This window comes from Callospermophilus lateralis, chromosome 9 (assembly GCF_048772815.1).
Source record: "Callospermophilus lateralis isolate mCalLat2 chromosome 9, mCalLat2.hap1, whole genome shotgun sequence".
Taxonomy (NCBI): domain Eukaryota; kingdom Metazoa; phylum Chordata; class Mammalia; order Rodentia; family Sciuridae; genus Callospermophilus; species Callospermophilus lateralis.
Window position 1 is genome coordinate 70,664,831 of NC_135313.1, and position 13,323 is coordinate 70,678,153.

The window sequence follows — 13,323 nt, forward strand, 5'->3', positions numbered from 1 at the left end:
AGGGGACCTTTCCGAGGTGATGAAACTACTTTGTGTCAATTATAGAGGTGATAACATGAATCATTTTACATATATCATATGAAAATATTGATTTATGTAAAATGCATGCAAAATATATTTTAATAAACAACAAAACATCTTTTTGTTAAACAAATGAATAGAGATAGTAGACTCCAAAATGCTGAGTGGTCATATACAGGTGTGATTATTATGGGTTGATTTTTTTGATCATCTTTTAGTTATTCTATATTACTTTTTAAAAATCAATAAACACTAAAGATTTTTTGGGGGGTGGGGAAAAGTATGCTAAAGTGTTGTTATAGAAGTGGGTACACGCCATAGAAGCAAAGAGAAGGGAACATTCATATCCTCCAGCAAATATTTTGTGAGCAGCCCTCCCTGCAAGGCCTCAGATTAGGAGCTTGGGTTCAGAGATGACAATAGCCCCTTCTTGATTTCACTGCTCTCACAGTCTCACAGGGGGATGTAAAAGATGAAATGAAAAGGCTGAGAGAATTCTTTCTGTGGCTTGCAAGGTTTACTGTGTTATTCAACAGAAATTTCTGTGATAATGGAAATGTTCTATGTCTGTTCTGGCCAATATGGTAGCCACAAGGACATATTGATTTGAGCACTTGAAATATGGATGGTGCAACTGAGGAACTGAGTTTTGAATTTTATTCAATATTAAATATTGATGTTCATTGACTTACAGTGGGTGGGGGGGTGTCTTGATAAATCCATTGTAAGTTGAAAATACATTTAACACGCCTAAAGTACTGAACATCGTAGCTTATCGTAAATGTGCTCGGATCACTTATATTAGCCTACAGTTGGCAGAAGAACCTGACACAAAGCCTATTTTGTAATAAAGCAGTGAGTAGCTCATGCAATTTATCAAATACTGTATTGAAGGCAAAAAGCAGAATTATTGGATGATTATGCTTTCACACCATCATAAAGTTGAAAAATTCTAAGTTGAACCATTGCCAGCCAACTATAGTTTCAATTAATTTAAATACAAATATAAATAATGATGGGTGGCTTGTGGTTATGGTATCAGCCAGCACAGATCCATGTCATAAAACCTACACCTGTGTTTGTTGCCCTGGTCTCATTGACTAGCCTCTAAATCTGCAAAGTACAGAAAACAAGGAGAAAATTAAAGGGCAAGCACTTGGTAGAGTCTGTACCAAGGACAGCCCACAGATGTGAAGGAATGAGATCGGAAGGAGATGGTGTTTGGGTAAATGCTAGTTGATTTAACATCAATGCTAATTGATGGGACAAGGAATCCTGTTTAATGTCATTCACAGGCAGAGCCTTCAACACATGGGTATAGGTTGTGAACCTCCACAGGGAACAGGGTATTTAGAAACCAACATTTTCAGAGCTTTCTTCATCATGGAAAGCTTTGTTCTCACAGCCCTTGAGAACACTTCCTAGGATATGTGCTCCAGAATTCCAACTTGGAAAACTTGTTGGAGGTAATGAGAGTGAAAGTATCCAGGACGTGATGATAAAGTAACCCAAGAAATATGAGAATCCACAGGGCACCCCATCTCTTCCCACCCCAAACATTTCCCACAAGTGTCAGGGGCTTCAGGTGGACATTTCTTATCCCAAAGTCTGGAATATAAAATGCTTCAAGGTCTGAAACTTTTTGAGGGTCCACATGACACAAAAGAAAAATCCTACTCCTGACTCTGGTGGTTTTATATATATCAACTTTGTTTCATGCACACAATTATTAAAAATATTGTTTAAAGTTACTTTCAAGCTGTGCTAATGAAACAAAAGTGAATTTTGTTTAGACTGGTACTGTCCTCAAGATATTTAATTTATGTATATGCAAATATTTCCAAATCTGAAAAAAATGTGAAGTGAACACTTCTGATCCCAATCATTTTAGATGCAGGCTATTCACTCTGTAATAGGTAACATGACTGCTTGTTTTTCCTTTACCCGCAAGTGGAAAATATCTAAAAGCTTTATAATAGGACTGTAAAAGGAGATCTGTAAAAGAGTAGCATAACCTACAAAGAGACAAACCACATGTTTAACTGTAAAAATACCAGTAAAAGGGGCAGAAGGGAAGGCCAGTGTGTCTTACCTCCTGGGTGGCCTCCTATACCCTTTGTTCCCCATCTGGGGAAGTTAGGGACCAGTGCCCTAATTCTGACTGCTGTGGGGTACTGTCAGGAAGCTCCTCCGGCTGGAGTTTGTCATCAAAAATCCAGGCCTGCTTTTTGCACTCAGTTCTGTGGAACTTGGATTATTTACTTTGGGGATGTGCTAGAACTTCATCAGGATGAAAGTTTCCCTGAAGGAAGGCAACATGTTATTACCCTTTGAATGGGTTTATAAACCTCCCTTTAAAGAGGCAACAGGCTAGTTAACTGCCATGGGAGACTGGTTTCTGCTAGGACCAAAGCTTTGGAGTTGTGCTTCGTAATGCTAAAAGCCTAGTAAAATGGATTCTCACGATGGTGAGGTTAGCATTTTGTCTTTTAAACAAAAGGATAACATAACACTATTAAAATTAATTATATTTCACTTTCAGGGTAATACTTTCTTCTTTTACTTTGTGTATTAGGAAACATTGCTTCCCTCATGTGCTCATATTTTTGCAGTGTGCATCTCATTATTATTATTTTTGCTTTTAACACAAGTTACATGCTGTATCTAAAGCACAGTTCTGAAAGGATGAAACGTGTGTCAGAAGTCATTGTCAAGAAAGTCAGCTGGGAGGGTGGTGACTGTCTTGTGTTGGGGTGGTTAAGAGGGAAACTCCCTCCAAGGGTATTGGCCCTGTTTTGTAAGATGCCTGAGCTTCTAGGGCCTGCCTATATTTATCAACTTCTTTTGTTTACTTTTAAGATACAGTATGTCTTTCTTCTCTCTCCAAACACTGGGATTTTGCTTTCTTCCAGGGACATTTAAAACTCCTAGGCAAGTGCTCTACCACTGAGTGACACTCCTAGCCCTTTTGATGCTTTTATTTTTGAGACAGGATCTTACTAAGTTGCCCTGGCTGGCCTTAAACTTGTGAGCTTCGTGTCTCAGCCTCCCGAGTAGCTGCATTCAGGTGCATGACACCGAGTCCTGCTAATGCTTGTATTCTTTTTTTAAAAAATTGTTTTATTAGTGCATTATAGTTACACATGACTATAGTGGGGTTCATTCTGACATATTGCTAGATGCATATAACATAATATGCTCCATTTCAATCTCTAGTACCTCTTCTTTCCCTTCCCCACTATCCTGACAACTTCCTCTGCTCTACTGGACTTCCTTACATTTATTTATTGTTTTTTTTTTTTTAATGTTGCATTGTATTTATACACAAAAGTAAAATTTATTGTGATATATATGCACATAGCATAATTTGGTCATTTTCATTCCACACTTCCTCCCCTTTCCCATTCCTTCTATCTCCTCTTTGATTCCCTTTCTCTATTCCACTGCTGTCTCTTCTATTTTCATAAGATCCCCCTTTTAAAACTTCCTTATTTCTTTCTAGCTTCTGCAGATAAAAGAAAACATTTGACCCTTTGCTTTCTGATTCTGGTTTACTTAGCATGATATTCTCTAGTTCCATCCATTTACCAGCAAATGGCACATGGCTGAGTACAACCCCATTGTGTATATATATATCACATTTTCCTTATTCATTTATCTGTTGACAGGTACTTACACTGGTTCCATAACTTGGCTATTGTGAATTGTACTGTTACAAACATTGGTATGCAAGTATCATTATGCTGATTTTAGTTCTTTTGAATAAATACCAACGTATGGAATAATTGGGGCATACTGTAGTTTCAATCATCATATTTTGAAGAATCTCCATACTGTTTTCCAAAGTGGTTGCAGTATGACCAACAGTGTGTTAGTGTGTTCCCCCACATCCTGGCCAGCAATTATTGTTATTTGGATTCTTGATGATTGCCATTCTAACTGGAGTGAGATGAAATCTCAGTATAGTTTTGATTTGTATTTCCCTGATTGCTAAGGATGTTGAATATTTTTCAAATATTTGTTGGCCATTTGTATTTCTTCTTTTGAAAAATGTTTAGGTCATTTGCCCTTTTATCAGCTGAGTTATTATTATTATTATTATTTTAGTGTTAAGTTTTTTAAGTTCTTTATGTGTTCTGAACATTAATTCCCTGTTGGAAGACTAGCCAGCAAAGATTTTCTCCCATTCTGTAGGCTTGCTCTTATGCTCTTAAGCGTTCCCTTTGCTGTGCAGAAGCTTTTGAATTTGGGGCCACCTCACTTACTGATTTTAATTCCTGGAATTCTTAAGCAAAAACTTTTCATTTTTTTTGTTTTTCTCCATTTGCAGGATCTGAAACAAAGAATGCACTAATAATTTGGGTATGTATATAATTGCAACACCTTTGCATATGGGGGATTTCCCCAGCAACAAAACAAGCCTAAATTTTGTGTGTAGGAATGGCATATAAATACTGCTTTGAAGTCAGCCAATCTTGATAACAGGATAAACAATGAAGATCATGTTTTTCCTTGTCTTGGGGCCTTGAAGTTTTAGTGGTGGGCATTAAAGTCAAGAGGGATATAATTTTAATTAGAAGATAATAATTGTTCACTTGTTTATAGAAATTCAGCAAGAAGATTAGTGAAAACACTAATTTCTACATTTTTCTACATTCTCCATCTCCTATAAAAATAAAATTTACTTAACCCACTGTATAGGTGGGAAAAGGCCAAAAAAGGAAACAATAGAGAAGCAAATTAGCTGTCAAACAAAAAGGATGATAGAGAAATGATCAAAAGCTGCTATGAATCCATTTTTTTGGTCCAATTTTCATTATTGGCCAAGAGTTTGAAATACCCGTCAAGCATTTGAAAAGTCACACTGGGAATCACCATTAGCAAAACAGACAAGGAATGGCACACTCTGAGCAGCAGATCTAATAATGTTATATATCGCAGGGATGTGTGCCCCTGCCATGTGTGAGAGGGGCTTAGGCGCCAGGGACTTTGAAAGGGTTCCAACTGTAGCCACACCAGGGGGTTGGGGCTGGGGGAGAGAGAGAAGCCTTGAAAGGTTGCCAGGCATCAGCCTGTTGTGGACCAGCATCTGAAGACTTCCCTGTCCCCTTGTCAAGGAGTTATCCTGTTCTGCCTTTCCTTTTAAAGGAAAAACTAGAGCTGGGAATTGTATTTTGTGTGTGTATGTGTATACATATATATGCATATATGTATTATATGTACATACATGTATGTATACATATGCAAACATATGTATATACCCAATACATACAAATATATATATACACATACATATATACATATACATAGAGAGAGTATATATAAGTGTATATATGTGTACATATATATATGCATTTTCACTGTGTTTGCTCTTTAGACTTTGTTCATTATTTTCTTTTTTTTTTGTTAGAGAGAGAGAATTTTTTTAATATTTATTTTTTAGTTTTTGGCGAACACAACATCTTTGTTTGTATGTGGTGCTGAGGATCGAACCTGGGCCGCACGCATGCCAGGCGAGCGCGCTACCACTTGAGCCACATCCCTAGCCCCTGTTCATTATTTTCTCCTCTGTCCATTAAATGTGCATTAGGTGGGGTGTAGGGGTTTTATGGGATGACTTTATGGTAAAAATATTCTCTTTGTCCTTGGGCTTAAGAGACCAAGACACAATTGCTTGTAAAGGCCTGTTTTTGGTGGTCTGGAGCTGAAGGGTGCTTTCTGAGTCTGGAGATCTCTTCTGGGACTGATGTGACGATTGCTGTTTCTCTGAAGTCCCACCCTACTATTGGGAAAACCTTCTATTCATTCATTTATTCAGATACTTACAGTGTATCTCTGTATTGGCAAAGCCCTGAGGTAAATCTACAGATTAGTCATCTAACTTAACATCTCTGAAGATTTTTACATTTTATTTTATTATTTAATTTTTTTTTTAGTTGTAGATGGATAGCATGCCTTTATTTTATTTGTTTATTTTTATGTGGTGCTGAGGATTGAACCCAGAGTCTCACGTGTGTTAGGGAAGCACTCTGCCACTGAGTTACAGCCCCAGCCCCTACATTTTATTTTTTGAATAGGTAATAAATTCATAGGATTTAAAACTTAAAAGATACCAAAGGGTTTATAGTAAAAATCTATATGTCCTTCTTCACTTCCCCTGATCACCCTCTCTACTTCCAGTTCTTTTCAATTAAACTTATCAGTTTTCCTAAGATATTTCAGACATTTAGGAGAAATTTTTATATTTTTTCCTTGTTATAACACGTTTGGTAATGTGTGCATTTCTTATTGTATACCTCACCTTTTTCCACCTGTAGAATATCTTAGAGATAGTTCTCTCATTACATATAACAGCTTTGCTCTTATTTAGTGATTGATAATCTTCCATGTTATGGATGGATCAGAATTTACTGTATCATTGCCTTTCTGATGAAGGTATAAGTTGTTTCAAGTAATTTTCTATTCCAAATAATCTTAAAAATCTTGTACTAATGCAATTTTGCCTGTGTGTGCCAGGGTGTCTATAAAATAAATTCCTAGAAGTTGACTGCTAGAAGAAAAGATGTATATATTTGCAATAGTGACATTACAGTTGGCTCTCCACAGATGTTGGAAAGAAATTCCAAGGAGAATGCCTTTCCTTCAGAGCTTTGCTAATATGCCATCTTTTGCTCTTTGTCAAGCCAATTTGTGAAAAACAAGCATTTAAATTTATTTTTTGTTTGCATTTCTTTTGGTATGAGTGAGGCTGAATAACTTTTAAGACACATTTGTATTTCTTTGTTATGAGTCATTTATTCATAAATAATATGTATTGTTATTTTGGTCATTTAATTATTACTTTTTAGAAGCTTTTTATATACCATAGTCAATGTGACAAGCAACCCTTTTGATAATTTTCTTTTTTAAAAAATAATTTTTTAGATGTTGATGGACCTTTATTTTATTTATTAATTTATATGTGGTGCTGAGGATCAGCCCCAGTGCCTCACACATGCTAGACAAGTGCTCTACCACTGAGCTACAACTCCAGCCCCTGATAATTTTCTTGTGTAAGTGAAAAAAGATATAAATTATTGATATACATGCCAAAAGTCTTCATTAGTAGAGATTTAGTTCTTTCTAATTCTGTTACATACTCACTAAATAGAAACTTTTTAAAAATTATTTACATTTTCAAACACATACAGAAGTGGAGACATAGCAGACTCCTATGCACTCATTTCCCAGCTTCAGCAATTATCACCCATGGCCATCTTATTACATATAATCTTTTTGCTTTACCTCTAAACCCCTTGGTTGCAAAAATCTCTAGTGTTATACAATTTTTCTATAATCATTGTTATTGTTTTAAAGTATTGTTATTGGGTCTTCTAAGCAAAATTAACAGTCCTTGTTTAATATCACCAAATATTTAGTCAGTATTTGAATTGGCCTGCTTATCTTAAAATTTTTGGTTACAGATGGTTTGTTCGAATCAGAAACAAAATGGAATCCAAACAAATGGGTACATTTGTTTGATAGGTCTGTTCATTCTTTTTTTGCCTATTTTTTTTTTTTCAGTGAGGGGGACTTTGTACATGCTAAACATGTATTCTACTATTGAGTTGTATCATCAACCCACATTGTCTTTTTTAGATATGTAGGTACCCCTCACTTAAGTTCTTTTTTGGAGGGTACTGAGGATTGAACTCAGGGGCACTTGAACACCCTAGCCCTATTTTTTTCCCATATTTTATTTAGAGACAGGGTCTCACTGAATTGCTTACTGCCTTGCTTTTACTGAGGCTGGTTTTGAACTCCTGATCCTCCTGCCTCAGTGTCCTGAGCCCCTGGGATCATAGTCTTGTGTCACCGTGCCTGGCACTTAAATTTTTTTTTTTAGAAAGAACATTTTTGGAAGTACTGGAGATTGAACTGAGGGCCTCACACAACTAGGCAAGAGCTCTAACATTGAAATACAATCCCCAGTTCTTTAAGTTCTTCTTTTTCATTTTTTTTTTTTTTTTGCAATTATTCACAGGAGACAGTGGGTCTTCAGTCCTATAGAACTTGCCACTGAATCTTGTTGGATGTGTCATGTTCCATAAAAACATTTTCCTGCTCTTTCTAATTTCCTGTAAACTGGTGTTTAGATCTGGAGGCTTGATCAGATTCACGTTTGGTTTATTTTCTTTGGCAAGGGTGTACTTCAGGGGTGTTATTGTGAACTTCCTGTTGAATCACATCAAGAGGCACACGAAGTCAGGTTGTCTTTGTGTAATGTTGAGGTTGATCTGTCACTGTGGCTGACATTCTGTTTTTAGAGAACACTGTCAGATAAAGAACACTAAATTCATCTTTCCATAGAAAATGAAGTGCCAAAGGAGAAACATGCAATTTCATTTTGGGGAGGAGAGCATACACAACAAGGGGAGCTGGCTTTCACATTTCACACAGTGAAAGACTCACAGACAGAGCTTCACCCTTTTGGTTCAACTTCCCTTCTGCCCCCAGTTTAGCATTTTGCCATGAGATGTTTGTGAGACCAACTTAATGGCTCACTGTGGCACAATGTGTTTGAATTTCAGGCATTTTCTTCTTCCCTTTCCTTTTCATATAATTCAGGAGAATTATTTTTTTCATCTTGCTTATTATGTTTCATTTTTAAAAATGTTTCTGCCAGCTGCCTCTAAGATGCTAGTGAATGTTTATAGGGCTTGGAAAATATCTTTCCAGGAGGTCTTGATGTCTGAGGCCTCAGCTGTGTGGTCACCTGGGACTTTTCATTTCTAAATGCCTCTTGTGTTCTCTATTGTCTGTGCATCTGAGTTTTTGTTTCCTCTTTCTTCCACACTCCCCAGCTCCTGCCTTCCATGTCCCATCAGTCTTTGATGTGGTCCTGAAACCACCTCACTCCCCATGCATAATGCTTTGTGAGGTGGATGAACAAACTCTCATAGGATATCTGGGATCTGAATTGACCCATAGAATCTTAAGAAAAACCAATTTAAAGGGAATCAAGTTTCTGTGTTTTGTATTGCTTTAAAAACTCCATTTCTCCAACGACTATAGCACAAGTGGTTTCTCAGTGGAAGATTGCTTTCCTAAAGCATTCAACAATAACTGCAATTGCTAAAGGAGCTTACATGTTTAAGTGTAATAAATACAACTTCATGGACATTTAGGGTAAGGGATAATTCTTTGTGATTCAAATAAAGGAATAGAAGTACAACTGCGAATAATCATGTTTCATCCTACTATTCTGTACATCCCACTAGCTAATTGTATTTTAACCCCCCCAACACATCTTAAGTGACATCTGAAATCCTAAGTGATAATCTAACGTGATAAACTAATGATATTACAAAGGAAGTCTGTCCTTGGAAGGTTTCTGCAGATGGTCCTCCTTGGGCCTCCCTTCTCTGTGGGTGTAAAAGAAACTACAATAATTTGTCTTCAAGTAAAAGACGTACTTGTGTGGGTTGGAGAACAGACAGGCACAGAAAGGATGCATGGTGCTGTGTTCCCTCTTGGATTTTGTACTGTGGGTACATGTGGTTCTGGTTGCATAAACAATGGATGTGCTTTAGAAATTGAAAAATCAATGAAAATCTGAAGACTCTGACAGGTCTTGTAGAATTTGACTTCAACTGTTGTATAGAAGTTGTGATGGGAATATACACTTTCTAAAAAAAAATCTACTCTTGAATAGCATTGGTGGCAGAGTTTAACAAAACGGTACATACGAGCTGGTCATGATGGTGCATGTCTGTAATTCTAGCTATTGGGGAGGCTGAGGCAGGAGGATCTTAAGTTTGAGGCCAGTCTGGGCAATTTAGTAAGATAGTGTCTCAAAATATCTTATTGGGGATATAGCTCAGGGGTGTAGAACTTCTGGGTTCAATTCCCAGTACTGAAAAAAAAAAGTATGCCCATACACATGTATTTATATTTTTATATTAATAATAGATTTAATGGATTATCTCACCCAAGAATCTGATTTCTGAAAGAAAAAAAAATTTAAGGAGATAATGATAAAACAATTCATTCCTTCGCATATGATCACAACTGAATAAAGAAATTTAAGACAACAGTCCTTGGGGTTGGGGTTTAGATCAGTCGTAAGAGTGCATGCCCATGCTGGAGGTCCTGGGTTTCATCTTCAGCACCATATGGGGAAGCTAGGGTAGGGGATGGTTTGGTGCATGGGGTTATAAGCTATTTGAAATCTTGTGTCTGTGTGTAGATAGAAATGGTAAGTCATGGATATTTAGATGCAGATCAGAATAAAACCTTTGACTCTGGAGTCTTGACTTCAGCCCCTCTATGGATTTTAGCACAGGCTGACTTGCAACATCAGTATTTTAATCTTTGCATACATGTCTACCTTTTCAGAATTGGGATCTCTGAGAATAGGATCTGTTGGTTATTCAGATCACAATTCATGTAGTTGGCACAAAATAAATGCATGTTATTGACAATGCTGAGAATACCAGGATGGACGGTGGTGGGAGGTGTTTTAATTGTGTGAAGCAAGTAGGAGTCAGCCCCAAAGCTGACTGTTCTACCTTCTTGAACTCCACTTCAGAAAAAGAGAGATACCTGTTCAGATCACCCAAGAATCTTCCTGATGCACCCGGAAGATAAAAATGGAATGCCTATGGAAAGGGTCAGAAAACCGCTATGGCAAAGATGGGAACATTAAAAAACTGGACAGAAGGGAGAGCATTTAAAAAGAATATGCATAGAATACCTTGTGTAAAATGGAAACTGGGTGGAGGACTGCAGTGTGAGAAGCGGGAGGGGAGCTGACTTCAAGAGCAAATGTACACCGAATCCTGGGTCCTTTAAAAATGCCAGCTTTCTGTGCTTTAGAGCCAGCAGGAAATGCTTCAGAAAAGCAGCAATATCCTTTGCTGAAGCCCATTCAATTTAGAAGTGGAAATGTCAATAGGCTGTGTGCCTGTGCTCCCCAGCCAGCGGATCTTCATGCTCTGTGCTGGGCAGTGGAAAACAGAGTCTTTAGGTCTCAAAAGAGTATTTCTTCTAAAATAAAAAGGCTGCTGAAAATCAACTTTTATTGAATTTTTGTACAAAATCCAAACGCATTCTGGGTTGTTTTTTTTTTTTTTTTCCCCCTCCCATGCCAGATCCTGACTCATTTGGAGAGAACACAGCTCCATTCTAAGCACCCGTGTCACTGTTTTCTATCTGGTAGAGTCCAAGTTTTGGGGAGATCTCCTCAGCCAAACTGTATTTGATAAGCCATTCATATGTCCACTTTTCTTAATCAAATATATTAGCCAAACTTCTGGATGGGGATTTCCTTACTGATGATAAAATTCCAGCAAATAGCTTCATGTCTGAGGTAGTACAGGAGGCGGGAATTGCAAATTGACCCTCAGACTGCCCCCAAATTAGAGTCTATTTGGGCAGTTTTGCTGAAATTGAATTTAAATATCTTTAAGTGGGACAAATAATCTATAGGTTGTGAATGGCCACACCATTCACTATGGAGTTACTTCCTTTTAGTGCATTGAGATGGATGGTTTGGCTCCTACAGGCCTTTGACAAGAAAGATTATGATTTCTACCAAATTTCCACCCCCCCCATTTTTTCTTGTTGCATTAGAGTTGTGCATATTGATGGGATTTGTTGTTACTTATTTGTACATGCACACAATATAACAATATAAGTTGACCAATATCATTCCCCAGCACTTTCCCCCTCTGTCCCTGCCTCCCACCCCTTGGTTCCTTTCCTCTGTGGATTTTCCTTTGATTTTTAGGAGATCCATCTTTGTTTTCCTTTTTCCTCTTTGACTTCTGCATATGAACCTTAAAAAAAATAAGTGAAACTTAGAAGGTTAACACAATGGCTTCTAGTTCCATTCATTTTCCTGCAAATGACATAATTTCATCTTTTTTTATAGCTGAATATGACTCTATTATGTATGTATACCACATTTTCTTTATTTATTCATCTGTTGATAAACACCTAGGCTAGTTCCATAGTTTGGTTATTGTGAATTGTGCTGCTATAAACATGGGTATGCATATATTGCTATACTAGCATGATTTTAATTTTTCAGGGTAAATACCAAGAAGTAGTATAGCTGGATAATATGGGGGGCCCATGCCTAGTCTTTTGAGGAGCCTCCATACTGATTTTCATAGAGGTTGGACTATTTTATAGTTGCACCAATAGTGTAAAAATGTTCCTTTTTCTCCACATTCTCTTCAGCATTTATTATTATTTGCATTCTTGATGAATAATGGCATACCAGCCATCCTGACTGGAATGAGATGAAATTTCAGGGTAGTTTTGATTTACATTTCCCTAGTTGATAATGATGTTGAACATTTTTTCATATATTTTTTTAAAGAGAGAGAGAGAGATAGAATTTTTTCAATATTTATTTATTTATATTTTTTAGTTTTCGGCGGACACAACATCTCTGTTTGTATGTGGTGCTGAGGATAGAACCCGGGCCGCACGCATGCCAGGCGAGCGTGCTACCGCTTGAGCCACATCCCCAGCCCACATTTTTTTATATATTTGATAGCCATTTATGTTTCTTCTTTTGATAAACATCTGTTTAATTCATTTGCCCATTTATTAATTAGGTTATTTGATGTTTTGGTGTAAAGTGTTTTGAGCTCTTTGTGTATTCTAGATATTAATTCTTTGTCAGAAGAGTAGAATGTCAGAACCACATTCTGTGGGTTCTCTCTTCACATTCCTTATTGTTTCCTTTGCTGTGAAGAAGTTTTTAAAATTTGATGCTGTCCAATTTATTAACTTTTGGCATTACTTCATGAGTTTTAGGGGTCCTATTGAGAAAGTTGTTGCCTGTGCCTGAAAGTTGGAGTGTTGACTACATGTTTTCTTCTAAGATTGCGTAGTTTCTGGTCTAATTCCAAGATCTTTGAGTTGTTTTGAGTAGATTCTTTGCAGGATAAGAAATAAGGGTCTACTTTCATTCTTCTACATATGAATGATGAAATGTCCCAGCACCATTTGTTAAAAAGTCTGTCTTTTCTCTTATGTATGTTTTTGGCACCTTTGTCAAGAATCAGATGACTATAACTGTATGGGCTTGCCTCTGTGTCTTTTATTCTCTACCCTTGGTGTATGTACATGTTTTAATGCCAGTACCATGCAGTTTTTGTTACCTTGGCTCTGTAGTATAAATTGAAGTCAGGCAAATTTTTTTGGCTTAAAATTGCTTTGCTTATCCTGGGTCTTTTATTTTTCCAAGTGAATTTTAGGACTATTTTTTCTAGTTCTATGAAGAATGTCTTTGGTATTTTCATGGGG